Source organism: Jaculus jaculus, chromosome 10 (genome assembly GCF_020740685.1).
Source record: "Jaculus jaculus isolate mJacJac1 chromosome 10, mJacJac1.mat.Y.cur, whole genome shotgun sequence".
NCBI lineage: Eukaryota > Metazoa > Chordata > Mammalia > Rodentia > Dipodidae > Jaculus > Jaculus jaculus.
The window spans coordinates 68,147,194-68,173,673 of record NC_059111.1 but is presented as its reverse complement, the minus strand read 5'-3'; the positions used below and the strand labels follow the sequence as shown (position 1 = coordinate 68,173,673).

Below are 26,480 nucleotides of genomic sequence, written 5' to 3'. Positions count from 1 at the left end.
AATACAACCTCTTTCAATTTCTAAAGATTCACAAAATCACCCAAGAAGTCCTGTCATGTAATAATAAAATCAACAGATAATACCTCAATCTAGAATACTCACTGACTATAAAATGAATGCTAGTCTCAGAGAAAAAAATATTCTCCAGAGTTCCTGTCATAATTAGCTAAAGCATCATAAAACTAAAACCACAAACAAAAAGAAAGGTATTGGGCTGGAAAGATGCTTTAGCAGTTAAGGCACTTGCCAGAAAATCCAAAGGACTCAGGTTTAAGTGTCCATTTCTCATGTAAAGACAGAGGCACAAGGTGGTGCATGCATCTGGAGTACATCTGCAGTGGCTATAGGCCAAGGCACGCCCATTCTCTCTTTCTCTCTCTCAAAAATAAATAAATAAAATAAAGGTATTTTAAACATACTTTACCATTTCATACCTGATTCAGTCACTCAAAGACTGTACCCATCATAACACTGCTACCAACTTGAAACTCCCAGCAGTACAAATATTTTTGTTGGTAAGATTATTGTGCACAGACCTCAACACATACACACACCCTACTAATTCAACCTTTGCACAGTCAGGCAGAACAAAAGCTCATAGATAACAACTAGGATGGGGTTAGGGAGATGGCTCAGTGGCTAAAAGCACTTGCTTGCAAAGCCTGACATCCCTAGCATCCATGTAAAGCCAGGTACACAAAGCAGCACATGCATTTGGAGCTCATTTGCAGCAGCAGAAGGCCCTGATGTGCTCATTCTCTCTCTAGTAAATAAATGTTTAGAGAAAACTTGGATGTGGAAGAGTGCTTGCAAGAACACATTACATGCTGCCTGTAGTCCTTTTTAAGGGAAAAAAAAATGCAAGAAGACGAAAAGAAAGGAAGAATCTTCTTGGTAGAAAGTACTCCACACTGTAGTTTTCATAGTTTGCACCTCTAGCAGAAAATCAGGCACTGATTTAATCTGAGGAAAGCTCTCTTGAAGTTGATAGTTGTATAGGGATTTGAATAGGTTGTCCTGACCTAAGCTATGGATAAGCTACTAATTCGAATAGAAGTGGATGGCAACAGGAACCTAGTTGTTCATATCTGACAAATTTTATGTTTAAAAAGAAGAAAAAGTAAAGGAAAATAAATCAGAAGCCACATAAAAAAAAAAATCCTGTGGTCATATTTGTGAAACAGACATCCCCCGTAAACTCATATGCTTCAAATGCTTGGTTCCCAGCTGGTGGCAATTTGGAAGAAGAAGCTTTGCTGTCTTTCTGGGTACAGGCTTTGGGGTGTTATAGCCAGTTCCCCCTTGCTAGAGCTCAGATCACTCTCTTGCTACTGTTTTCCATGTTTTACCCTGCTATCATGAAGCTTCCCCTCAAGACTGTAAGCCAAAATAAATTATTTCTTCCTATGAGCTGCATTTGGCCAGATGTTTTGTCTAGTAATAAGAAGGTAACTACAACATAATCCAAATATATGAAAGTGAATAACTCCTGAAATCCTCAAAGACAGAGCTTTATTTTATATAGTGAGAAAGCCAAAGGAAAAAAATCTAAAGATAGGTTGGCACACTGTCTAGAGTATGAGAAGACATAGACTGCATGAAACCGGTGAAAAAGGGGCGGGGAATGAAATGAAAGCCAGACAGTGTGTCCATGCCTGTAATTCCAGCATGCAGAAAGCTGAGGCAGGAGTCCAAACCTAGCCAGGATGGAAGAATGAATAAGAGAAACCCATGCAAGAAAGACATGAGCCTCCAAAAGAACTGGTTGGTTTTCAAGCAGGAATATTAAAACAACAACAAAATAAATAAATAAAACCTGGGTTAAAATTCAAAGACCTAAAACTGGAAAAGAAAAACTATGTATCAATCCTTAAAAATAAACCTGGAAAGTCCTCTGAAGTAATCACAGCTGATTAAAATTAATCCTTGGGCAAGGATCAAATCAAGGGTGTAGCCCTCACACCTGATATTAAAAGTATTTTATAAAGAAATTATAATTCATGGAATTCAGTGAAGCACTTAAGTTTCTTATGTTCTAAAACATTACATGTAAGCAATACACAGACTGCAGCAGTCAGACTGGCACACTTGTGTTATAGAACACAGCAGATCAGAATAATCAAACACCTTACTGAAGGAGAGATAATTTAGTTTCCAAGAGTCAAGACACTTTCAAGTACAAAAGAAAGGAGAACAGATAGGGTAAAACAAAGGTATCAGAGGTTATATAAAAGAACCAGAATCACCTCTGGATGGCTTAACATAATAACTGCAGCAAACAGCTCTTACATTGCAAGAGAAGTACCAACCACACACCCACTTGACACTCCAGCAATCTGACCACCACTGCAACCACAGTCTGCTTCTGGATATTGTCCCATGGGAACATGGTCCAATTTTGCAATGCAAATCCTGGGATCACCTTGTATGAATATTGTTGCCAACATAATAATTCATCTCATTATGCACCTGAAGTCTGTCTAAACACAGTGTGAAGCAGGCTTGTTGGATTACCTGCATGGAGGCCCAAGGGGGTCAGGTGGATGAACCATGGGTGGCAGTAGAGGCCCAATTGCTATGCCAGGACTATGGGATGGCTGCCAAGGAGAGCTACCAGCACCAGATGAAGTTTTCCAGGACTGAGTAGCCTAGCTGGAGTAGTAGAATTGGAACTCCAGAAACAGGTCACTGATTAGAATTATCAGACATGGAGACTTGTCACTGGTTAGAGTTGTCAGACTTTAGAGCAACAGGGTTTTATGTTTGCCCTGTTCATTTTAAATCTTGTGCTGTTTGAATATTTCTTTGCTATGTCCAGTGTTCTTTTGCAGAATAAATATTTATTCTGTGCCATTATTTGTTTGTTTTGTTGTTGTTGTTGTTGTTTTTGTATTATGGCCCTACTAAAAGACCTTGGCCTATTGGAATGTCTGAACATTATTGAGGCTAAATACTATGGGTACATATATATTGTATATATGTAAGTAGAACAGGTTTTAGGGAGTAGAATGACCTAAGCAAGGCCAAGGATAGCGATTGAGTAAGAGAAGGTTAGGGGGAGGGTCAATCAAAATCCAAAGTATTCTGAGGAAGACATATGAAGCCTACTTTTTCAGATAATGGTACATCCAGAAGCCATAGATGGTTATGAGAAAATTTTTCACCGCCAGGGACGGGATTCCTTCCAGTGAGTTTCTGGCCAGAGAGGTCCCTGTTGCCTCGAAAACATTACAGGCTATTGCCAAAGCTCTTGGTTTCCCACCATAAACAGATGGTAAGACCCTATTGCTAAAGATTCCACATGCCTGAGAGGCAAGGTCACTGAGAAATCAAGCTGGGGCTGAGCTGAAAACCTCTTCCCTGTAGACCAACTAATTGAAAGCAGGGAAAAGCTGCACTGCATGCAGCCCTATGGGAGACAGAAGTAATCAGCAGTGAAAACAGTGGACACTGTAAGCCCCAAGTTTGGCCTGAGAGGTCAAATGGCCAAATGAGTGCAACAGTGGCATGTCTGTTGGACTGGAGGCCTATTCTATGGGAGGGAATACATAGTTGGTACTGAAAACCTAATCAAAAGCCTATGGCAGGGGAGGTCATGAGCCTTTGGGTCTGACTAAATGCATATATTATGCTCACCAAATTGCCCTGTAAGTACTATACTTAATGCTCATATTCATACATTAATGCTGCTCTCACATTTGGTTAGAGAAGCATCTCTTTTCAGATGGCAGTAACCACTGGGAAGACATGAGAGGCAACATAGTGCTCAGGAGAAGTGATGGAGGACTTTCTAGCACTGAAACATCTCTATCACACCTTCCAAGGCTCAGGGTCTTTTGTGGAACAGATGGTGAAAGAATGTAAAAGCCAAAGGAAGGGTAGAACTGCTTACAATGCATTCATCCAGACAGAAATTGGCCTCAACATCCATGATCTCATAGTGCTTAGCACTACCTTCACAAGATCCTCATAATAGGAGGAAAAGAGGATGGCATCAAAATAAAAGACTACTGGAGAGAGGGAGGGTATATGATGGAAAGCGGGGGAGGAGAGAGAATTATGGTTCATTGTGTGTAATTACGGAAGTTTTCAACAAATAATGTTTTTCAAATTAGAAAAAAATTTGACCATTGGAAATGTCAAATAATCATTTTAAAGCTGGGTAGTGGGGTGGGGGTAGTGTACTCCTTTAATCCTAACACTTGGGAGGCAGAAGTAGGAGGACTGTCATGAGTTAGAGGTCAGCTTAGAACTACAGAGTGGATTCTAGGTCAGCTAAGGCTACAGTTAGACCCTACCATGGAAATATATCAATCTGATACATCTCTCTGAACCGCCACACTAGTTCAAAAGCCCAATTTACTCTTACTCTGTATTTACTCTGCATAAGACTGGCAGCTATAAAGTAGAGGGGAATAACACAAATACCTCCATTATGTTAAATTACTACTGTGTGTCTGGCACCTATCTCTTATGTTACAATAGGTACACCAGATATACACAATTATTCATTGTGAACATAATGAAAGTACATGTAGGTTAAATGTCAGTCCTCCAAGATTATATGGATAACTTGTTTTCATCAGTCCTAGCAATTCTCTGACTTCTGCTCTCCACAAGATTGGGGTTAAAGATGTGTGCCCACACCTAGATATTATACTTTCCTCCTTGAGACAGGTTCTCACTATGATGCCTGTCTAACCTTCCTCATGTGATAATTCCTGCCTCAGCCTCCAGAAGTCAGAAGAGCTAGACTGTAGATGTCTACCACCATGCACATCCAAGTCCTCTCGTTACTAAAACCAATCACCTCGTCTCAATAAAGCACAAAATCCAGGTGTGGGGAATAAAAGCAGAGGCATAAGGACCTTAGCCGGTGTGAGGTCACCCTATTCTATGGAGCAAGTTTCAGGTTAGCCAGGGTTACATAGCAAGACCCTAACTCATAGAAACCAAAAAGGCAATACCAACACCACCACCAATAAAAAACAACCAAAGATAAAGACAGAACATTATACTGGCTTGACATAATATTTTTCAATGCTAACCAAACATTGATTCCATTTCTTTCTTTATCAATCCCTACTTTTCCACGCCTTGCTCTTCTCTGGTTTGAAGACAACTAATTCCACAAGACCTGTGTTCAAGACTTTGAATTGCCCTGCCTTTACATTTTATAAACATTATTTTTTTAATTTAATTTATTAGTTTTCTTTTCAGTAAATACAGGCAGTTTGGTACCATTGTTTATAAACATTATTAAGTGCTTAGGATAAATACCAACCCAGCACTGAGATGTTGCCCTCAATATGTATTTTAGGAGGACAAACTGCAACTTTAGCCTAACATACTTTTGCAATAATTAGCACAAGTTAAAGTAAGTTAAAAGCAACATCCCTGAAGAAAGAAAGATTTCTGTAACAGCACTGCTGTTCCAAGCCCCAGTAAGCCCCAATGTAGCTGCTTCTACTGTACATAGCACCAGCTGATGGACGGTATACCCTAGGCTCATTCCCTTCTTTCTAATTTTTAGGAATTTTTATGCTGATCACATTGAGCAAATGTTATATTTTTACCAGAAAAATAAAAGGAGAAATCCCAGTTTCACACAGAGATGTCTGAATGAAAAAAAGAAAGCAGGTCCAGAAATAATATGAAGCACAGCTTAATGACTAACAACTTCACAAAACACAGATGAAGCTGTGTTTAATGGCGTACACCTTTAATCCCAGCACTCCGAAGGCAGAGGAAAGAAGATGCCCGAGAGTTTGAGGCCACCCTGAGACTACATAGTAAATTCCAGGTCAGTTTAGGCTACAAATTCTGCCTCAAAAAACCAATAATGAAATAAATGTAGATGAAAAATAACCAGCAACAGATGACTGAAGTTTCAGCCTATAGGACTCAAGAGTGATATTTTGGATAAAAAAGGAAAGTAGGAAGGGGAAATTTAAGAAATCAGCATGATGATGCCATGACAAAATCCATGGCTTCATGTGCTATCCTTCAAAATTAACTGAAAAAAAAGGAAACAGTGAATTCCATTTCAATGATTTTTGACACAAACTGAGATCCAAATATTATGTAAGAACTAATTTTATAGGATAGCAACTGCTTCATGTTTTGATGTGTTGGCTGAATGAATATTATAGAAACTAGAGTTAGTCTCAGATGGCAAAGCTTTAGACCTACAGTAAGTTGTTTCCTTTGTTTGTTTTTGTTGTTTTGAGGTATGGTTTCACTCTCACCTAGCCTGACCTGGAATTCACTATGTAGTTTCAGGTTGGCCTCAAATTCATGAGGATCCTCCTACCTCTGCTTCTCAAGTGCTGGGATTAAAGGCACGCACCACCATACCAGGTTTATAGTAAGAATTTTTAAGTCTAATCAGTAAAGAAAAAAGACTAGGATTATCTTAACTCATTCACCAATGTTATCCCCTTGTACTTATTCTGGCTATTTTATGTAGCAAGATGAGGTAATCTGTAGAAAATTGATAGTCACACAAATAATTCCTCATAAACATGGTTCTGATAAAATGGTTTAATTCTTGTCATAGAGGATGTTATGATGATGGTTAATCTTGACTGTCAACTCAACTGGCACCCAGGAATCACTTAGGACCATGGTTTGAGAAAGTGATGGAATCTTTAGGTAGAGGTACCTTACTAAAGGAAGTTCATCAATGTGGGTAGGCCTTAAGGTTTATGACCTGGCCACACTTCCTGTTTGCCCCCTGATTCCTGATTGTACAGAATGTGACCAGCTGGCCTCCCACTACACTGCCATCATGCCTTCCCTTCCATGATAGGCTAAATCCACTCAAAACATGAACAGATATAAATCCTTTCTTCTTTAAGTTGTTTCCTCTCAGGTATTTGGTCACAGGAATGAGTAATGTAACTAATACAAAGATATTTCTCTGAGCATGTCTGTGAGGGATTTTCTAGATTACATTAATTGAGGTGGGAAATCCCACCTGACAGGGGTCCTGGACTAAATCAAAAGAGGAAAACCAGCTGAGCATCAGGATTTATAACTCTGTTTCCTGAATAGAGATACAATGTGAGGAGATACCTCCTGCCACCTTGCCTTCCTCATCATGATGGACTACATGCCTTCAACTGTAAATCCTTCTCACCTTAAATTGCTTGTCATGCATTTTGTCATGACAAAAAAAAAAAAAATAGTACAGAAAATTGTTATCAAGAAATGGACTGTTGCTGTCCTAGACCTGACCATAAAGGTAAGAGGCCTATAGAACTACTTTACTAGAGGAATGTCAATTCTGAAACTTTAGGCTAAAAAAAGGCCTAGAAAGCTATAAGCAGAGCTTAGTTATGCTCAAAAAGATATTTGAAAGGAGGGAACCAAAGCTTAGTGTATTGCTGAAAGGGTTCCATGCTCAAAACCAATCACAGAATAAAGTATTTCCTAGGGTCATCATGGAAGGCACACAGAGGCCAAGCAACTATGATCTAGGTGAATCAGGCTACATCTGAATTTGGTAGTGCCATCCTCATGGTAATGCTTTTGCTGGCATGAAAGATGTAGGATTGAGGGTGTCATGGAGTCTACTGCCACAGTTCTAGAGTGCTGCAGAGGCCAGACAATGTTTGATAAAGTCAGAGCTCCCACAAGGAGGCCCTGAGCAAACACTGCCTGAATCCTTGAAGGTGAAACCTAAGTTGCAATGGAGGCACCAGGATGTTAGAGATACAAGAGCTGCAGGCACAAAAAAGATGTTAAGTATGCTGCAGGCAGTGGGGCTGGAGAGGGGGAGCTACTGTAGCTCTTTGGAGCCCAAATGTTTCCATCCTGAGGTCCAGGTGCTGAGTACAATCATACAACCCTGAACAAGCCTAATCTCATTTGAGTTGCAGCTACAAGACCAGAAGCTGCAGGATTTAGTGTTTGCCCAGCTGGGTTTCAATCTTGATTTGTCCAATCTCTCCTTGCTATGTACCATTTCTCTGTGTTGGTTTGGAAATATTTACTCTGGTAGCATGTAACTTATTAATTTTCTCTCGGTTAAACAATTACCTTGATTATAAGAAGAGATAAAAACTATGGGGACTAGCCAGTGTGGTGACATACACACCTGTAATCCTAGCATTTATGAGGCTGAAATAGGAGGAAAAAGCTTTTCCTGGACTGAGATAGAAGCAGTTTGTGTGAAAGGCCTGCTGTTATGTCCATGTCCTGAGAACTTGTGCAGGACTGCATTGCATAGAAATGAATTGGTGTGAGCAGACGGCCAGCAAAAATGTAATCTTTGGGCCGAAACTGCTGACCACTCAGCTGCAATTTCTTGGGAGATTACAACTGTTGAGATTGGGCCAACTGACCTGCATTGGGACAACAGGAAGAATGCAGACTCTTTGGAAGGGGCCTGAATGCTAAAGAAGTGTCCCATCCTTCAAAGTCTGCTTTATTTTCCCCTGGATGGTAGCCCACCTGGTATTGTGGAGTATAAGAAATGCAGGAAAAAGAGGGTCACTTAATTTACAACAAGGTATTATATTTTGGAAATGTCCATGGGCAGTGTGAAACAGGATTGTTGGATTACCTGCACTTAAACCAAATGGAGATGCTAGGACTATGAGTAGCTGCTAAGGAGAGCTGCTGGCACTGGATGACGTTTTCTGTGAGTGTGAGTAGCTTAGCTGGAAGGGCTGAATTGAAACTCCAGACTTGACACTGATTATTTATTACACTGGGAGCTAGAGTTTGATGTTTGCCCTGGCTGTTTTAAATCTTATATTGCTTGAATATTTCTTTACTATGCCCAATGCCATGTTTTGCAGTGTAATTATTCCATGCCATTATGAGTTTTGGGGAGAGGGTTTGCTCCATTAAAAGATCTTGGACTATGTGAATGTTTGAATATCATTGGAATTGATGAAAACTAGGGGAACTTTTAAAGTTGGACTGAATGCATGGCATTTTATATCATGGACAGTTATCAGTTTATGGGGGCCAGCAGCCAAATACAGTGGTTTGATTCAGGTGTCCACCATAAACTTACTTGTTCTGAGTTCTAGGTTCTCCTCTGATGGCAATTTGGGAATTAAAGACTTCTGGACGCTATGTATTATTGGGGTAGGCTTACGGATGTTATAGCCAGCTTCCCCATGACAGTATTTGGCACTGTCCTATTGCTATTGTCCATCTGATGTTGGCCAGGAGGTGATGTACACTCTTTGCTCATGTCATCCTTTTCTCATGCCATCATGGAGCTTACCCTCAAATCTGTAAACCAAAATAAACTTTTTTTTTTTGCCACAAGCTGCTCTTGGACAGGTGTTTTCTGCCAGCAATGTGAACCTGACTACAACAGTAGTCTTTAACAAGTTGCATATTCAGGAAAGACATGAGATCACTTTCTATCACTTATTTTCTCATAACTAGGAAAAGTACTCAACAAAAAGCAACTTGTGGAAGGAAAGGTTTATTTTCTACTTTCAGTTTTGAGGGGAAATCTCAAAAAAAAGCAAAGCAGAAGCAGATAGCCAGCATCATATCATCACATCACATGGATGAAGTAGAGAGAGAACAAGTGGGACTGGACTGTAACAATTCAAAGCCACACAGAAACACTTTCTCAAGCAAGGCTCCACTTCCTGAAGTTTCCAGAACCTTCCCTGCTAGGGATTAAAACATCAACTAGTGATTAAGTATTTAAATACATAATTCCATAAAAGACATTTCATTTCAAACCACCATACGTTCCTTTGAAATTTATCCTTTAGTATCAGTTAAATTGGTAAGACTATCCAAAATGTCACCTGTCTTTCTACATTCCACTTGTATTTTATTTTTGTAGGTTTTTAGATTACTAGTGTAATGGACAAAAGATAAATACACCTCAGAGGAGAAACTAGGATTTAATCTGATGTCACAGACAAGCACCACAAAACAAGAAACCAATTAATTAAGCAATATTAGGGCTGGAGATAAGGCTTAGCAGTTAAGGCACTTGCCTGAGCTCAAGTACCCAGGTTTGATTCACCAGTACGCACATAAACTACATGCACAAGGTGGGGCATGCATCTAGACTTCATTTACAGTGGCTGGAGGTCCTGGCACAACCATACTCTACCTGGCCCTCTCTCTCTCTCTCAATTTTATATGTAACTAAAGTACATTTGCAAAATAATATTAGTATAAATTTAATTTTTACTTCTCTGATGTAGGCTCAGGCTAAATAAATAAATGAACTAAATCTTGGATCTAGCTGGAATCTTTTTGTTTTTGTTTTTGAAACTATAGGTTGTAAACCTACTGTTGGTTATTAATAAGCTCAGCTTAGGGCTGGAGAGATGGCTTAGCAGTTAAGTGCTTGCTTGTGAAGCCTAAGGACCCCAGTTCGAGGCTCGATTCCCCAGGACGCATGTTAGTTAGATGCACAAGCAGATGCACATGTCTGGAGTTCATTTGCAGTGTCTGGAGGCCCTGGCACACCCATTCTCTCTCTCTTTCTGTGCCTTTTTCTCTCTTATCTATCTGTCATTCCCAAATAAATAATCAAAATAAACAAAATAATTTTTGAAAAATGGAATGAAGAGCCAGGCATGGTGGCACACACCTTTAATGCCAGCACTCAGGAGGTAGAGGTAGGCAGATCACCATGAGTAAGAGGCCACCCTGAGAATCCAGATTGAATTCCAGGTCAGCCTGGGCTAGAGTGAGACACCCTACCTCGAAAACCAAAAAACCAAAAAAAAACAAAAAAAAAAAGGAATGAAATAGAAAAGTGGTACCACAAAAAAGAAGGAAAAAATGGTAAAATGATTTTCTGAGAGCATGATTTTGTTTTATGGCATACCAACAGGATCATGATTTTTATTTGTTGTTTTGCATAAAAACAGCAAAATGATTCTTAAAAAGTCAGTGAGGGCAGCTATGGCATTCTAAAGTCATTGCTTATATGTGCGTACAAACAGGGCTTCTCAAAAAATTTTAAGACATATATATTGCCATCCACTTCTTAAGCTGATACTCAAGATTCAGATGTCCCCCATAAACTTAAGTGTTCTGAATGCTAGATTCCTGGCTGATGGAGATTTGAGAGTTAATGCCTCCTAGAGGCAGTGTATATTGTTGGGGACAGGCTTATGAGTGTTATATCCAGTGTCCCCTTGCCAGTATTTGGCACACTTTCCTGTTTCTGTTGTCCACCTGACATTGGCCAGGAATCCTCTGCTCATGCCATAATTCTTCCCTGCCATGATGGAGCTTTCCCTTTAAAACTGTAAACCAAAATAAACATTTTTGCCCAAAAGCTGCTCTTGGTCAGGTGATTTCTGCCAGCAATGTGAACCTGACTACAAGAGTAATGTTGATACAGACAGTGGTGTTAGACACCTGACTGCATGGCCTTGGCCTTTTGGAGCTGATTTTCAAGAGGAATGTGTAAGGATTAGAAACCTTGGCCTAAGGGATGTCTTGCAGTGCTGTAAGTACAGCTTGATGGACTATTCTGATTAGAGTTGTAAGACCTGAATGCAGTAAGAACTATGGACTGTGAGGTTTGTCTTATGAAAGGGCTTTGCTTGGACTGGGCTAGAAGCAGTTTGTGGGGGAGGCTTGCTGTTATGGCCTTGTCCTGAGAAGTTATGCAGGGTTGCATTGCGTAGAGATGGACTGGTGTGAGCAGAGGGATATGGCACAAAAAAAAAAAAAAAAAAAAAGAAATCTTTAGGCTGAAACTGTTGATCATTCAGCTGCAATTGTTTGAGAGATTATAACCATTGAGATTGTGCCCGCTGACCTGCATTGTAACCACAGAAAGAATGCAGTCTTTTGAAGGGGCCTGAATGCTCAAGGAGTGCCCTGTTCTTCAAAGTCTGCTTTATTTACTCCTGGATTAACAAATTGGCACCCTACCTGGTATGGTGGAGTATAAGAAATGCAGGAAAGAGAAAGGGTCATTAAATTTGGAATGCAGTCTTGTGTTTTGGAAACATCCATGGGCAGTGTGAAGCAGGTTTGCTGGATACCTGCATGGAAACCTGATGGAACCTTGAGGATGCACCATGGGTTGCAGTGGAGACCCAGTGGAGGAGCTTGAACCACAAGATGGCTGCTAAGGAGAGCTGTCAGCCCTGATAAAGTTTTCCAGAACTGTGAGTAGCCTAGCTGGAGGGGTGGAATTAGAATTCCAGAGACTTGTTAGTGGTTAGAATTATCAGACTTGGAGACTTGTCACTGACTAGAGTTGTTGGACTTGGAGCTACAGAGTTTGATGTTTTCCCTGGTTGTTTTAAATTTTTTATTGATTGCATATTTCTTTGCTATGCCCAATGCCATCTTTTGCAGTATGAATGTTTATTCTGTGCCATTATGGGCTTCGGGGGAGGGTTTGATATTATGGCTCAGTTAAAAGAGCCTGAGTTATGGGGATGTTTGAACATCATTAGGATTGATAAAAACTATGGAGACTTGTAATTTTTTTTATTTTTATTTAATTATTTGAGAGCAACAGATAGAGAGAAGGAGGGAGAGAGAGAGAGAGATAGAGATAGAATGCGTGTGCCAGGACTTCCAGCCACTGCAAATGAACTGCAGATGTGTGTGCCCCCTTGTGCATCTGGCTAATATGGGTCCTGAGGAACTGAGCCTTGAACCGGGGTCCTTAGGTTTCACAGGCAAGCGCTTAACTGCTAAGCCATCTCTCCAGCCCCTATGTGGACTTTTAAAGATGGACTGAAGCATTGCATTTTACATCATAGATGGTTATCAGTTCATGGGGGCCAGGGGCAAAATGTATTGGTTTGATTCAGGTGTCCTACATAAACTTAGGTGTTCTGAATGCCAGGTTCCCAGCTGATGGAGATTTGGAAATTAATACCTCGTAGAGGCAGTGTCTTGTTGGGGATGGGCTTATGGGTTCTATAGCCAAGTATTCCCTTGCCAGTGTTTGGGTAGACTCTCCTGTTGCTATTGCCCACCTTATGTTGGTCAGGGGGTGCTATCCACCCTCTGCTCATGCCATCATTTTCCTGTGCCATTATGGAACTTCTTCCCAAGTCTGTAATCCAAAATAAACTCTTTTTCCCCCATAAGCTGGTCTTGGTTGGATAATTTCTGCCAGCAATGTGAACCTTACTGCAACACATATGTTGAAACAAAACTGTTATACCACTCTTTGCAGTGTATCCGATGAAATCTAAGTAACACATTTTAATAACCACCATCAACCACTTTAAAGAAATGTTAACAAGTTTTTTTCTATTTAAAAATAATGTGTGTGTGTACATGTGTACACATGCCAGAGCCTCTTACCTCTACAAACAAATGCCTGTCCACCTTTATGTGAGTGGCTGGGGAAGTGAACCCTGGCCAGCAGGCTTTGCAAGCAAGCACTTTTAACCTCTGAGCCATCTTCCCAGCCCCAACAAGTTATTTTCTAGCAATAAGAAAATGTTTTTGTTCTTTTATCTCTTTAAACTCTATTTCTGCCTGTGTCTTGAAGATGCTTAGAGATATCCACAAAACTCACAAACATACCTTCAACAATACTTGCAGATAAATATAAACTGATGGTGGAAACTTCACTTTTTTGCCAAAAATTTTCATACATTTATTACTGAGCCAATTGCTACAGTGGATCATAGAATAAGAAAAATCAGGTTCCCAATTAAATATGCCCAGCTGTCCAGATAATGGTGACATTTTCAGCTTGATTTTTTCCAAATGCAATCCCCATGTGCCCAACCTGGCTGTTCTTCAGTGCCACCTCTTGTGAGTTGTACTAGATTTTATTAGCAGGTTTGCATATGACTCCGTGGGACAAATTTGCTTTTGTTTTCTAATCAGGAATACTGGATCCTAAAAGTAAAAGATACAGCAAAGAAAAGAGTCAACAGTAGCTCATCCTCACTTTCACAATGGCTGTGTTCTAATTTAACATTCCTAACCTTTTCACTTGTCACCTTAATGGAAACTGACTTCATATGCATATCTAATAGTTAATAATAGAAGACATATGATTTAATGAAACTCCCATAATATGACTTTATGGATGCTTTTAGCCAACTGAGAACTTACATAATTATTTTTAGCCAAAATGAACATTTAACATGCTTACGAAGACCATGGACTACAAGTTAAATGTAGTATACCAGGCTAGAGAGCGTTCTTAAAGAATATAAAGAATATGAGTGTAACTATCACCTGGAGTCAAAGTAGGATGCCTTTTCTTTACTTACATTTATATATTTGTTTAGTTTTTATTGACAATTTCCATAACTGTAAACAATATCTTATGGTAATTCCTTCCCTCTCCCCACTTTCCCCTTTGAAACACCACTCTCCATTATATCTCCTCCCTCTCTCAATCAGTCTCTCTTTTATTTTTGTTTTTTTGATGTAGGGTCTCGCTCTAGCCCAGGCAGACCTGGAATTCACTATGTTAGTCTCAGGGTAGCCTTGAAGTCACAGCGATCCTCCTATCTCAGCCTCCCAAGTGCTAAGATTAAAGGCATGTGCCACCATACCCAGCTTTTTTTAAAAAAATATTTATTTATTTGCAAATAGGGAGACAGATATATAAAAGACAGACAGACAGACAGAATGGGTGCCCTGGGACCTCCAGCTACTGTAAATGTATTCCAGATGCATGTGTCACTTTGTGCATCTGGCTTTACTGGGGAGTCGAACCTGGTTGCTAGGTTTTGCAGGCTTAGTCAGTGAGCCATCTCTCCAGCCCTGGGATGGTTTTTCTTGATCTTACAGGGACTGATTTGGATTTGATCATAATTACAGTTTAAATTCCTACTTTACTTTATACTAAAAGACAAGAGTGTTTTTCACAAATGGAACATGTAGGTAGATGACAAATGTAAAATCCTCACACAATCCAGGAAATCCTAGGATAAGAGTACTGGAAGAACAGGACAATCTAGTTTACTGATACAAATGGACAAATGGATGATTTCAATAATGTTTTATCTGACATGTAAAAGAACCCAGAGGCTTAATGTGATAATCTCAAATATTATTCAGCATTCACGTGTAAGATTTCTTGACACCAAGAACACAAATCCTGTTGTCTATATGTAATTTTCTGGAATATTGCCTCTAGCACAATTGTTTTCTACTGACATATGATAAACTTACTTTGAAAATCACAATCTGCCTAAGAAAATTAAGAGCAGAACTTATCTTGTTCTTGGAATCTATTTCTATCCCCAAATAAAGATGGTTTTACTAAAGTATACAGTTATCAAGCAATTTTAGTCATACACTACTTTGTAAATAAACATGACCCCAAAGGCATTTACTAAAGCATTGTTAGGAAAGTTTCATTTTGTTGTTGTAGACTTTTTTTTTGCTTGTTTTCACTTTATTTAAACGCCCCATTTTCTTTATAACCAAGTACAGTTGACCTTTCTGGACTCATGTAAGAAAAGGAATAGAATTTAAATCTCTCCTGGTTCTACTAATATTGAGACCAGAGATTCTCAATATTTTTACTCAGCACTTGGAGCCAAATACTTCTTCCTGGTGGGGTTAACTGGCTGTGAGTTCTTTGGTACTGCCTGGGTAGAAATCATGAATAGGGAGGAGAAACTCTTTACACACAAGCCTCTAGCAGGTTTCATTTTCCTGGTGCCTGACAGCAGTGAGCAGTAGCAGTCAGCAGGTGGAAGCAGCAGCAAGCTAGTGGAACAATCACTACATGCACAGCTCAAAACCCTTGACTTTGCAATGGCCAGTATTATAGCTCTCAGCCTGGGGTGTAAGACCTTTGTCTCTGAAAATTAGACAGCTGTCTGGAACTCTCTGTGACAACCAGGACCTATGGGTTCTCTGACTCTGTATAGCCTGTTATCCTTCTTCATCTTCTCTTTCTACGTATACACACACACATACTCTCAGCATGCTGCAACTAAGATCCCAGAGCTAGGGTGTGAGCTGAGGTACCTACTGCTTTGGAGATGAGGCATTGGGTGAGCTGCTGGGGAACAGGGCTCTGAGCATACTAGGATCACTCTGGTATGGGTGCCCACCACTGAGAGAGAGATTACAAGTACACAGGCAGCTGACATGACTCCAGAGAGGGTCTAGAAGCACTTAGCAGCCTCTGCTATCTTCTGCCAACCATGCATCAAGAAGCTAGGATACTGGGCTTGGAAACAGTGTTATTTTGCAACCTTGATCAGGAGCGAGGCAAGAGCCACTATGACTGCATAGCCTCCAAGGTCACTCTCCCATTCTCAGTTGGTCAAACAGACATGCCACTGCTGACTCCATTGCTCTCTCTAGGGTCTGTTGCTTCTTTCTGATAGCAGCTTTGCCTGCTGTCCTGAAAGCAGACAAGACAAGACCACTCCAGAGAAGCCTTTTACTGAGCCTAAGACTACAACACAAGGAGGCAGCACAAAAGAACATCTGCCAGTCCAGTAGTCACTGAGGGAGCATGCTCAGCTTGCATGTATACAGCCTGTGAATGGGTGTTTGGGCCAGTCATGGCCTTATCACCTAGCACCATTCACAGCAGTCCTTCTACCAGGGAAATGTTCCACTTTGGCCAAGGTGAAATGGTTGCAGGGTCATCTGGAGTTCAGTGATGATTGTCATAGCAGAAGGTTTGACAAGACTATTTCAAAGAGCCTTGCCTGGGGCTATGCCTTTAGGAGCTAGGGCAGTAGGCTGCAATCTTTCATGTACTTGTGGGGAGACTTCAGTGGAGTGTCCAAGGCGGCTGGTCCTGGCAGAAGGGAGTCTAGATGGTTGATCCACTGATAGTTATTTTGCTCAGGCAGCTAGAGCAGCAAGGGAGAGTCCTGCAGCTGCTAATCAGGGAGTCAAACTGTCCCATCCCCAACATCTATTTTTAAGTACAGAAAAATAAGCATCAGAAGAATACATACCTTATTTATGTCAAGAACTTCTCATTAACACAAACAACAATTTTAACAAGCTGTACACAGTGCTTTAACAATGCTTAAAATACCTTCCCATGGGGAGATGGCCCCATCTGTCTCAGGGAGATCCTGATATGTGTGATAGGTTAAATAGAACCTCTGATCACTTCCTACTAAGTGTCCTTTGCTGCCCCAGTAGAGACAACCAAAAATGTCTTTGGACATTGAAAAATGTCTCCTGGGGGACAAAACTGTCCCTAGTTGATAACCAAGACAGTAAGGAAAAAGAACTCCTTCAATATTAGCCACCACACAGGCCTCTGTAGGTAAAGAAATTCCTTGGGACCTGGCAGTGTCATATGAACTAAAAACACTGCCCTTCTATGTGAATACTGACAGTGAGTAATAAAGCTGAGTATGCCCTTTATGTGATAGTCCTCTGCACATGTGTATCATTACCTAGTATGTGATTATTTTAAAACAAAACAACTTTCTCCTCTATTTACTTTTGGAGTGTATGTACACGTGCCCATGCTTGTACATATATGGTATATGTGCTTGTGTGTGTACAGGCAAGTGCTCCTTGAAGAGGGCAGAAGATAATATCAGGTCATCAGAGGATGACTTCTGTGTATATCACTAAGAAACAGTCTCACTAAACATTGAGCTCATCCATGCTTTGGCTAGAAGGGCTAAAAAGCAAGCCACAACAATCTTGCGAATTCTCTCTACCCCAACCTACCCACCCTCAATGCTAGGGTTACAGGCATATGCAGCCATGGCTTTTTCATGGGTGCTAGGCATCAGACTCAGATGTTCACACTTGCATAGCAAATACTCTTACCCTCTGAGCCATCTCCCCAGCCAAATGTACAAGTGGATAACTTTCTTTTTTCTAAAAGCAGATGCTAATACTGGGGGAAATATTTTTAAAAGTTGCTGACTTATGGCTGGAGAGATGGCTTAACGGTTAAGCGCTTGTTTGTGAAGCCTAAGGACCCCAGTTCAAGGCTCGATTCCCCAGTACCCACATTAGCCAGATGCACAGGGGGCACAAGTGTCTGGAGTTCATTTGCAGTGGCTGGAGGCCCTGGTGCACCCAATCTCTCTCTCTCTTTCTCTCTCTCTCTCTCTCAAATAAATAAATAAAAGATAAACCAAAAAGTTGCTGACTTATGAGAAATTATAAATTCCACTTACATTTGCTACATTTGGGCATCAAAGAAGATAACTAACAATCTTCAGTATTATCCTAATTCTTCTATGTAAATAATATAGCAATATATTTTTATGTTTTAGAAAAGTTACAAACATAATACTACATAAATTCCAATAACAAACCATTTTAGTTTGAGTATAAATAACACTATATCTGCTGGTAATACAATATTACCTACTCTAGTTTTGCGAACCTAAATTTAAAAAAAAAATAAGGAAAAGGCTCTAGACAACTCAAACAAAAGAACCCTGACAAGTACAGCAAGTATCTTAGGTGAAATAAACACATATAAATAATGTTCCACAGGAGAATAAAGTCATCTCATATGATAGCATATCAGATCCTCCCTTAGGATATTTTAAAATATTTATTTATTTATTTATTTACCCTTATGTGTATACTGCACAAGCAAGCAGGCTTCCTGCTGCTGCAACACTTTGAGTATGGCTTTACATGGGTTCTGGAGACAGCAACTTTGCAAGCAAATGCCTTTAGCTGATTAAGTCACCTCCCCAGGCCCTTCTCTCAGGATATTACTACAGAAAATCCTCTGTGAACCAAGCACAGGAAGGTAGTTTATTTTCAAGGGCAAAAACTTCAAACTAGTCCTGTTTCTCCAACTCACTCAATCCTTTTATAGTCTCAGCCACAGAAGACCCACCTATAGCGTAGAAAAACTACACATGGTGAGTGCCTGCCTATTAGCCACTAAGATTGAGTAAACCACAGAAATGTGTATATTCAACTGACTTCTAGGACAAGACAAAGAACCAAGAAGCTGCCAGCAATAAAAAGTTATTAGAGAGACTAAAGTTACCCTAATCACCCTGTGGTAGTTTGAATGGATGCCCCAGTAGATTCAGTTTTATTAAAGCTTCTTCAATTTCTAGCTGTCTGGTTGGAAGAGCTGTCACTGGGGGCAAGTAGTAGGGTCCAGCCCTAAGGTGTGTTTAGAATCAGATCTAAAATTCCAGCCAAAGGTATGCAGAGTGCTTGAGCTCTGCCTGGGGTTCCTGGCATGTTCTTATGGTACTGCTGGTGGTATTTCTCTTTGCATAGACCTGTGAAAGGGGGGCAACTATTTCTGCCATTATGGAACTTCCCCTGGATCTTTAAACTTCAAATAGACCCCTTCTTCCTTCCATAATCTGTGTCTGGTTTGGAAGTTCATCCCAGCAATGTGGAGCTGACTACAATACAATACACCTAGTATCTCTGTCAATAACAGATCACCAGAATGAGATTACTGTAAGCAAGGGAAAATACTGACCCAAAGAATGGAAGCAAGAATATATGATGATAGCTGGAATTATATTAAAAAAAACTTCTTAAACCCCAAATTATAATATGCATGATCTCTTATATCTAGACTGTTAAGCAGAGCTGGGCAGAATGGGACCCAGATGGATTCAGTACCCCAGGTTTCAAACAAACCATCCTTCCTTCTGGAAAAGCAGCTTTGATTTTCACTCTGTGTTTACTATCTCAGATGCCCAACAAATACTTTAGGACAAGCTAGCCATTTTGAAAACAACGATCTTATTATTTAAGTGGTTAGTGTAACAAGGCACTGTACTCATCATTCTATCCACATGACCTTATTTAGTGCTCAAAACAATAATCATACAAAGATTCATTGTCCCTTATGTTAATAAAATGTAGGGCTGGGCGTAGTGGCTCACACCTTTGATCCCAGCACTTAGGAGGCAGAGGTAGGAGGATCCCCATGAGTTCAAGGCCATCCTGAGAAAACATAGTGAATTCCAGGTCATCCTTGGCTAAAGCAAGACCCTAATTCAAACAAACAAACAAAAAGTATAGGAAATGTAGATCTGAAAGTTGAGCAATTTGTCCAAGTCACTTAAGTAAAAATATCAGAATTTAACCCAAAGCGATCTACTCCAAAATCTATGTCCTTCACTCTATGGTAGTCATTATCCAACCCTGAACCGTCTTTCTCAGCACACATGTTCCTCTATGGTATCCCAAGACAAAATATAATGGCCCAATCAGCAGTTAGGGGCAACACTGTACTTCTATTGGTTGATTTCACCCTCACCCTTTACTCCACGTCCACGAACCACAGACAACTACATAGTACCTGAGGAAAATTTTGGCTTCTTTCTGTTCCTGTTTCCACTGTGTTCTACTCACCAGCATCTCCAGCATGAATATGGTAACCACCTTGGGTATTTTTCCAACACAGCAGATTCTCAGCCACCATGTTTGTACCTAAACCTCCCCAAGTACCTTTACACATTGTATTTGTTTAGAAGACGGTTGGTCAAGTAACTAATCATATTAGTGGTAAATTGGATTCTCCCAAAAGGTAACCAAAAGCATGATATGATCACATATGTCTATGTAAATTATGAAACCATATTGTTTATTTTATCTAATTTATTTATTTGAGAGAAAGAGACAGATAGAGATTGAGAATGGGTATATCAGGGGTTTCCTCCTGAAATATGGAACTGGTTGTTTCACATTCCATGCAATACTTTGCTCTTTATCACCATCAGCCCAAATCTACTTGTACTACACCTCAATCAAGGTCTTGGTCCATGTATAGATGGATTTGTTATTGCCACCAGCTAGCAGAACTCCTATACTGGCTCTTTTAAATAAAATTTACGATTTAAAAAAAATGATCAGATGTAAACTCAATAGTCAAAAATAATACTGAAGGGCTGGAGAGTTAGCAGTTAAGGCGTGTGAAGCCTAAGGACCCAGGTTCAATTCTTCAGAACCCACATAAGCCAGATGCACATGATGGTGCATGTATATGGAGTTCATTTGAAGTGGCTAGAGGCCCTGATATACAGTCTCATTTACTCGTTCTCTCTCTCCCCCTCTTTCTCTCTTTTTCCTTAATATATTAAAATTTAATAAATATTTTTTTAAAAAAAGAAAAAGAAAAATACTGGAATATGTATTTCTGGTAATTAGATAAATCAGATGTTTATAGAAATCCTATCCCAGTACAGTCCATCTAAAATTTCAGGAATATTCATAAATGTCTTTTTTAAATGTATGGCAAAACAATAATAGACAAAGAAATTCCACAGACATCAGAAAAGAGGATGATCTTCAGAGCTGCAGGGGAATGTGCAAGTATCAGAACTAACCTTTACTCTGTGACCACTACTGATTTGGAATGGATAAAAGCCTGAATTTTATTGACCCAAGTCCCACAAGGAGCAGGCACAAAGCCTGGGGTCCAAACATTGTCAGAAAAGGAAATAAATCTTTTCTTGAGAAACACACCCTGAAATAAAACCTCAAAGAAATAAACAAAAGTCCCATGAAATGTGAAGTCATAATTTTAAATTACCCAATTAAAAAAAAAAAAAAAGTCACAGCAAGCAAGAGTCAGAAGAATCAAAAACACTGTAGATAGGCTGGAGAGACTGGCCCACCCCCAACAATACAATGCCTCCAAGGAGTTGTTAATTCCCAAATCTCTGGGAATTTAGCATTCAGAACACCTAAGTTGATGGGGACACCTGACTCAAACCACCATACACATATAATGATTCTGTGGCTTTTATTATTATTATTATTCTGTGGCTTTTTAAAAAAATTATTTATTTATTTGAGAGCAACAGAGACAGAGAGAAAGACAGATAGAGGGCGAGAGAGAGAATGGGCGCGCCAGGGCTTCCAGCCTCTGCAAACGAACTCCAGACGCGTGCACCCCTTGTGCATCTGGCTAACATGGGACCGGGGGAACCGAGCCTCGAACCGGGGTCCCTAGGCTTCACAGGCGAGCGCTTAACCGCTAAGCCATCTCTCCAGCCCTATTCTGTGACTTTTTAAAGTTACACTGCTCAAAGGATGTAATTTACAAATTATAAGGATTAAGAACAGTTTAAAAATTGGGCTGGAGAGATGGCTTAGCGGTTAAGCGCTCGCCTGTGAAGCCTAGGGACCCCGGTTCGAGGCTCGGTTCCCCCGGTCCCACGTTAGCCAGATGCACAAGGGGTGCACGCGTCTGGAGTTCGTTTGCAGAGGCTGGAAGCCCTGGCGCGCCCATTCTCTCTCTCGCCCTCTATCTGTCTTTCTCTCTGTCTCTGTTGCTCTCAAATAAATAAATAAAATATTAAAAAAAAAAAGAACAGTTTAAAAATTAAGAGGCTAGAGAGATGGCGTCAGTGGGTAAAGTGCTTACCAGGCAAGCATGAGGACCTGAGTTTGGATCCTCAGCATCAATGGAGATGCTGGGTGTGGTGGTACATTTTTGTAATTCCAGCACAGGGAAGAGACATGGGCTTTTCAGTGGGGGCTTATCTAGTCTAGCAGAATGGGTAAGCACTAGTGCAGCAAGACCCTGGCCTAAAGAACATGGTGACAGAGACATCCAATATTGACCCCTAGCCTCGCGCACGTGCATGCACACACACACATGTGCTCACAAACATGAACACACATATCATGGACATACACAGTTAAATATAGCTGTTTCCTTGATTTCACTTAAAGAATTTCCTTTTGTAAGGTAGTTTTAACAGATGCATGTAGGGATGAGAAAAATCAAACTCAAGGCCACAGCATTTTTGTCCTAAGTAAACAGTCTGTTGTTTTTAACATACTTCTTTGAGATGTCTTTAGAAAGACCAAAATTAACTCTATGCAATTTTGGAGTTATCAGCTGTATTGAAGTTTCCTGACTGTAGGAAATGAAAACTAAACTCCAGGGTGAGGGGCTTCTTACCCTTCCCATGTCCCCTTGACTTTTTTTACCCAGGCCCACCAATTATGAAAGCCAAAATAAATATTTTAGAAAATAAGATCTTTAAGAGCTTGATGTAAGAAAGTTTTTTTTGTGTGTGTGTGAAGTACAGTCTCACTCTAGCCCAGGCTGACCTAGAATTCACTATGTAGTCTCAGGGTGGCCTTGTACTCACAGTGAGCCTCCTACCTCAGCCTCCCAAGTACTGGGATTAGTGTGTACCACCAAGCCCAGCATATTTTGTTTTTTTTGAGAACAAAAGACAGAGATAGAGCAGAGAGAGAGAGAACATGGGTGCGCCACGGCCTCCAGCTGCAAACGAACTCCAGACACATGTGCTGCCTTGTGCATCTGGCTAATGTGTCCTGGGGAATCAAGCCTCGAACAGGGGGTCCTTAGGCTTCACAGGCAAGCGCTTAACTGCTAATCCATCTCTCCAGCCCAGAAAGGATTTTTAAGTGTCATTTTTATTGATATTTAAAACTATGTTAAGCTTAAAAATAATGAACTACACTACACACACACCTTTAATCCCAGCACCAGGGAGGCAAAGGTAAGAGGATCATGGTGAGTTTGAGACCAGCCTGGGACTACAGAGTGAGTTCCAGGTCAACCTGGCCTATACTGAGATTCTGCCTCAGAAGAAAAAAAAAATTAACTAAATTAAAAATTTTAATTTAGGGTTGGAGAGATGGCTTAGTGGTTAAGGCGCTTGTCTGCAAAGTCAAAGAACCCAGGTTCAATTCCCCAAGACTGACATAAGTCAGATGCACAAGGTGGCGCACATGTCTGAATTTCATCTGCAGTGACTGTGAAGGCGAATAGGAGAAAACTCAATTTTTTTTTTTTTTAGGCTTTCAATTAGGGACTGAAGCTTAAAGAAAACCATCAGATGCCACCACAAAAATGTAACTATAAAGGTTCCTGTCTTCTGAGATGGAAAGATGGCTTAGCGGTTAACCACTTGCCCGTGAAGCCAAAGAACCCCGGTTCAAGGCTTGATTCCCCAGGACCCATGTTAGCCAGATGCACAAAGGGCACACACGTCTGGAATTCATTTGCAGTGGCTGGAAGCCCTGGCGCGCCCTTTCTCTCTCTGTCTCTCTGCTTCTTTCCCTCTCTGTCACTCTCAAATAAATAAAAAAATGAAAAAAAAAAAAAAAGATTCCTGTCTTCTTCCAAAGACTCTGCCCTGCTTCCCTCAGCTCTGTTTCTGTGCTCTGCGTGCCTACCTCCCTTCACTAGGGCTACAAGGATACACATGTGAGTAAGCCCAGCTTCCAAGAACATAAAACTGATTATTGGTTTGGGTGTCTTTTCTGCTTGTCTCTGCTTTATAGTTTGGGGTAAATTTTCTCTTTGATTATATGTTGATTTTCCTCTGGTTTCTGAATCTATGGGTGCAGATTCTTCCCAAGTTTCCCTACACAAGCTCCTAGCTTCTACTTTCCTCGTGCCAGCAGTTTTACCCTAATCTCTCTTTAAAAGTCTCAGTTTGGGGCTAGCAAGATGGCTTAGCAGTTAAGGTGCTTGCCTACAAAGCCAAAGGACTTAGGTTTGACTCTCTAGGACCCACATAAGCCAGATGCATGAGGTGGCACATGTGTCTGGAGTTTGCAGCAGCTGGGTACCCTGGCACACCCATTCTCTATCTGGTCCCCCTCTTTTTTCTCTCTTTATCAAATAAATAAATAAATAAAATATTAAAAAAATAAAAGCTTCAGCTTCAACCAAAATTAACAAATAAAAAAGCCAGGTGTGGGGCTGGAGGGATGGCTTAGCAGTTAAGCGCTTGCCTGTGAAGCATAAGGATCCTGATTCAATTCCCCAGGACCTACATGAGCCAGATGCACAAGGCGGCACATGCATCTGGAGTTTTTTTGCAGTGGCTGGAGGCCCTAGCATGTCCATTCTCTCTATATGTATCTGCCTCTTTCTCTCTCTGTCACTCTCAAAGAAATAAATACTTTTTTTTAAAAAAAAGCCAGGCATGGTGGCACACACCTTTAATCCCAACACTTGAGAGGCAAAGATAGCAGGATCCTGGTGAGTTCAGGGCAACCATGAGACTACATAGCGAATTCCAGGTCAGCTGGGCTAGAGTAAAACATTGCCTTGAAAAAACAAAATAAATAAATAAAAGCCTCGGCAGCTTTATTCCATGTTTCTCCCCCCCCAAAAAAAACTCACTTTCTCTTAAATGAACCTTGCAAACTATGCGGCATTTCCACATAAGAGAGTGTTTCCTAAACCCCATAACTTGTGATTTCTCCTTTAAACCCCACAATTTGTAATTTTTCCCTGAATAAACTTAATAATTCATAATGTATCTTTCTCGAGTTGGTCTTGATCAATTCTTTGTTAAAGGTAGGACACAACCCAAAACTTAGGGTTCACACATTGGGGGACCACTCCTGAACCCCAAATCCTGCATTAGCTAGAGGCACTGGCACACCTATTCTCTCTATTTGCCTCTTTCTAGCTCTCTCTTTCAAGTAAATAAAAAATTTTTTTAATTAATTTTAATTTTAAAATCAGAACTATGGCTCAGCAGTAAAAGGCACTTGCTTGCAAAGTCCTCCACCTGGGTTTGATTCCCCAGTACCCAAGTAAAGCCAGATGCACAAAATGGCACATGGTCTGGAGTTCATTTGCAGGAGCAAGGGGCTCTGGTGAGCCTGTGCTCTCTCTCCCTTTTTTCTCCCTTTTCTCTTACTCTGTCTCACTGTCTCATGCATTTTTTTTTAAATAAAAAGAGCAATTTCTAGTCCAAAAAGGGAGAGAAAGTGGAGGAGAGTAGTGAATAGAAAGATAGGAAAAAACCTGAACAAATCCCTCACTGTAATACTGTCCTCACTAACATAAAAGCTCCCCTCCCCTCAAAAAATCAGGTGAAAGGGAAAACTCAGTAGGAGAAAGAAGGTAAATGGCCAATAGGTATCTGGAAAGGTAGACTAGAGACCACAGACTCAGAATCTTAAAAACCATTTTGTATTCCTAAGATTAGGGAGAAAAAAGTTCAAGGGCTGCTAAGATATGATGGCTTATATTATGAACTTGACAGAATGGCCTAGAAAACTAGCCTTTGGTCATGCCTTTGAGGAATTACATTGATTACATTAATTGGGCTGGGAAGACTCACCTTAACTGTGAGGGGCCCTGTTCCAAGAGCTGGGGTGCTGGACTGTATAAAAGGGAGCGAACTGGCTAAGCAGCAGCATTCATTGTTTTGTTTCCTAATTGTGAGCTGATGCAATGTGACCAGCTGCTTCCTGCTCCCTCCCAGCCATAATGGACTGTAACCTTCAACTGCAGCAGAAACAAATCCTTCCCTCTTTAAGTTGCTTCTGTTCAGGTATGTTGTCCCAGCAAGGAGAAAGTAACTAAGTAGCTGATTCAAGGTGGGTCAATTGAAACTCCTATACTTCTGAGAAAGGAATAATCCTATCTCAACACTGAAGGAATGACTTGCTTTCACTAGTAAAAATAAAGATCTGCACCCTAGGTTATAGCAGTTCTACTGATATATATTTGCACATCACACCAGGAAAAAAGTATAATATTCACACAGCTCTTTGAGCAAAAGAGAACTTCAACCAAATGTCTGTCAATAATAAGACTAAAATAGTATACAGGACTACATCCATCAACATGA

At 40.4% G+C, this 26,480-nt stretch overlaps 1 protein-coding gene across 5 annotated transcripts in view; it reads right to left on the bottom strand.

Annotated features, from left to right (window-relative positions):
* The window catches only part of Umad1 (UBAP1-MVB12-associated (UMA) domain containing 1), a 250,458-nt gene that overhangs the window by 220,569 nt on the left and 3,409 nt on the right, over positions 1-26,480 (bottom strand). For 2 of the 5 annotated variants that reach the window (XM_045159981.1, XM_045159982.1), the window contains exon 2: positions 13,721-13,833. The exons of the other annotated variants lie outside the window; for them this stretch is intronic. The gene's annotated coding sequence lies outside the window, so the exon portion shown is untranslated. The remainder of the gene's footprint in view (positions 1-13,720; positions 13,834-26,480) is intronic. 5 annotated transcript variants of the gene reach the window in all.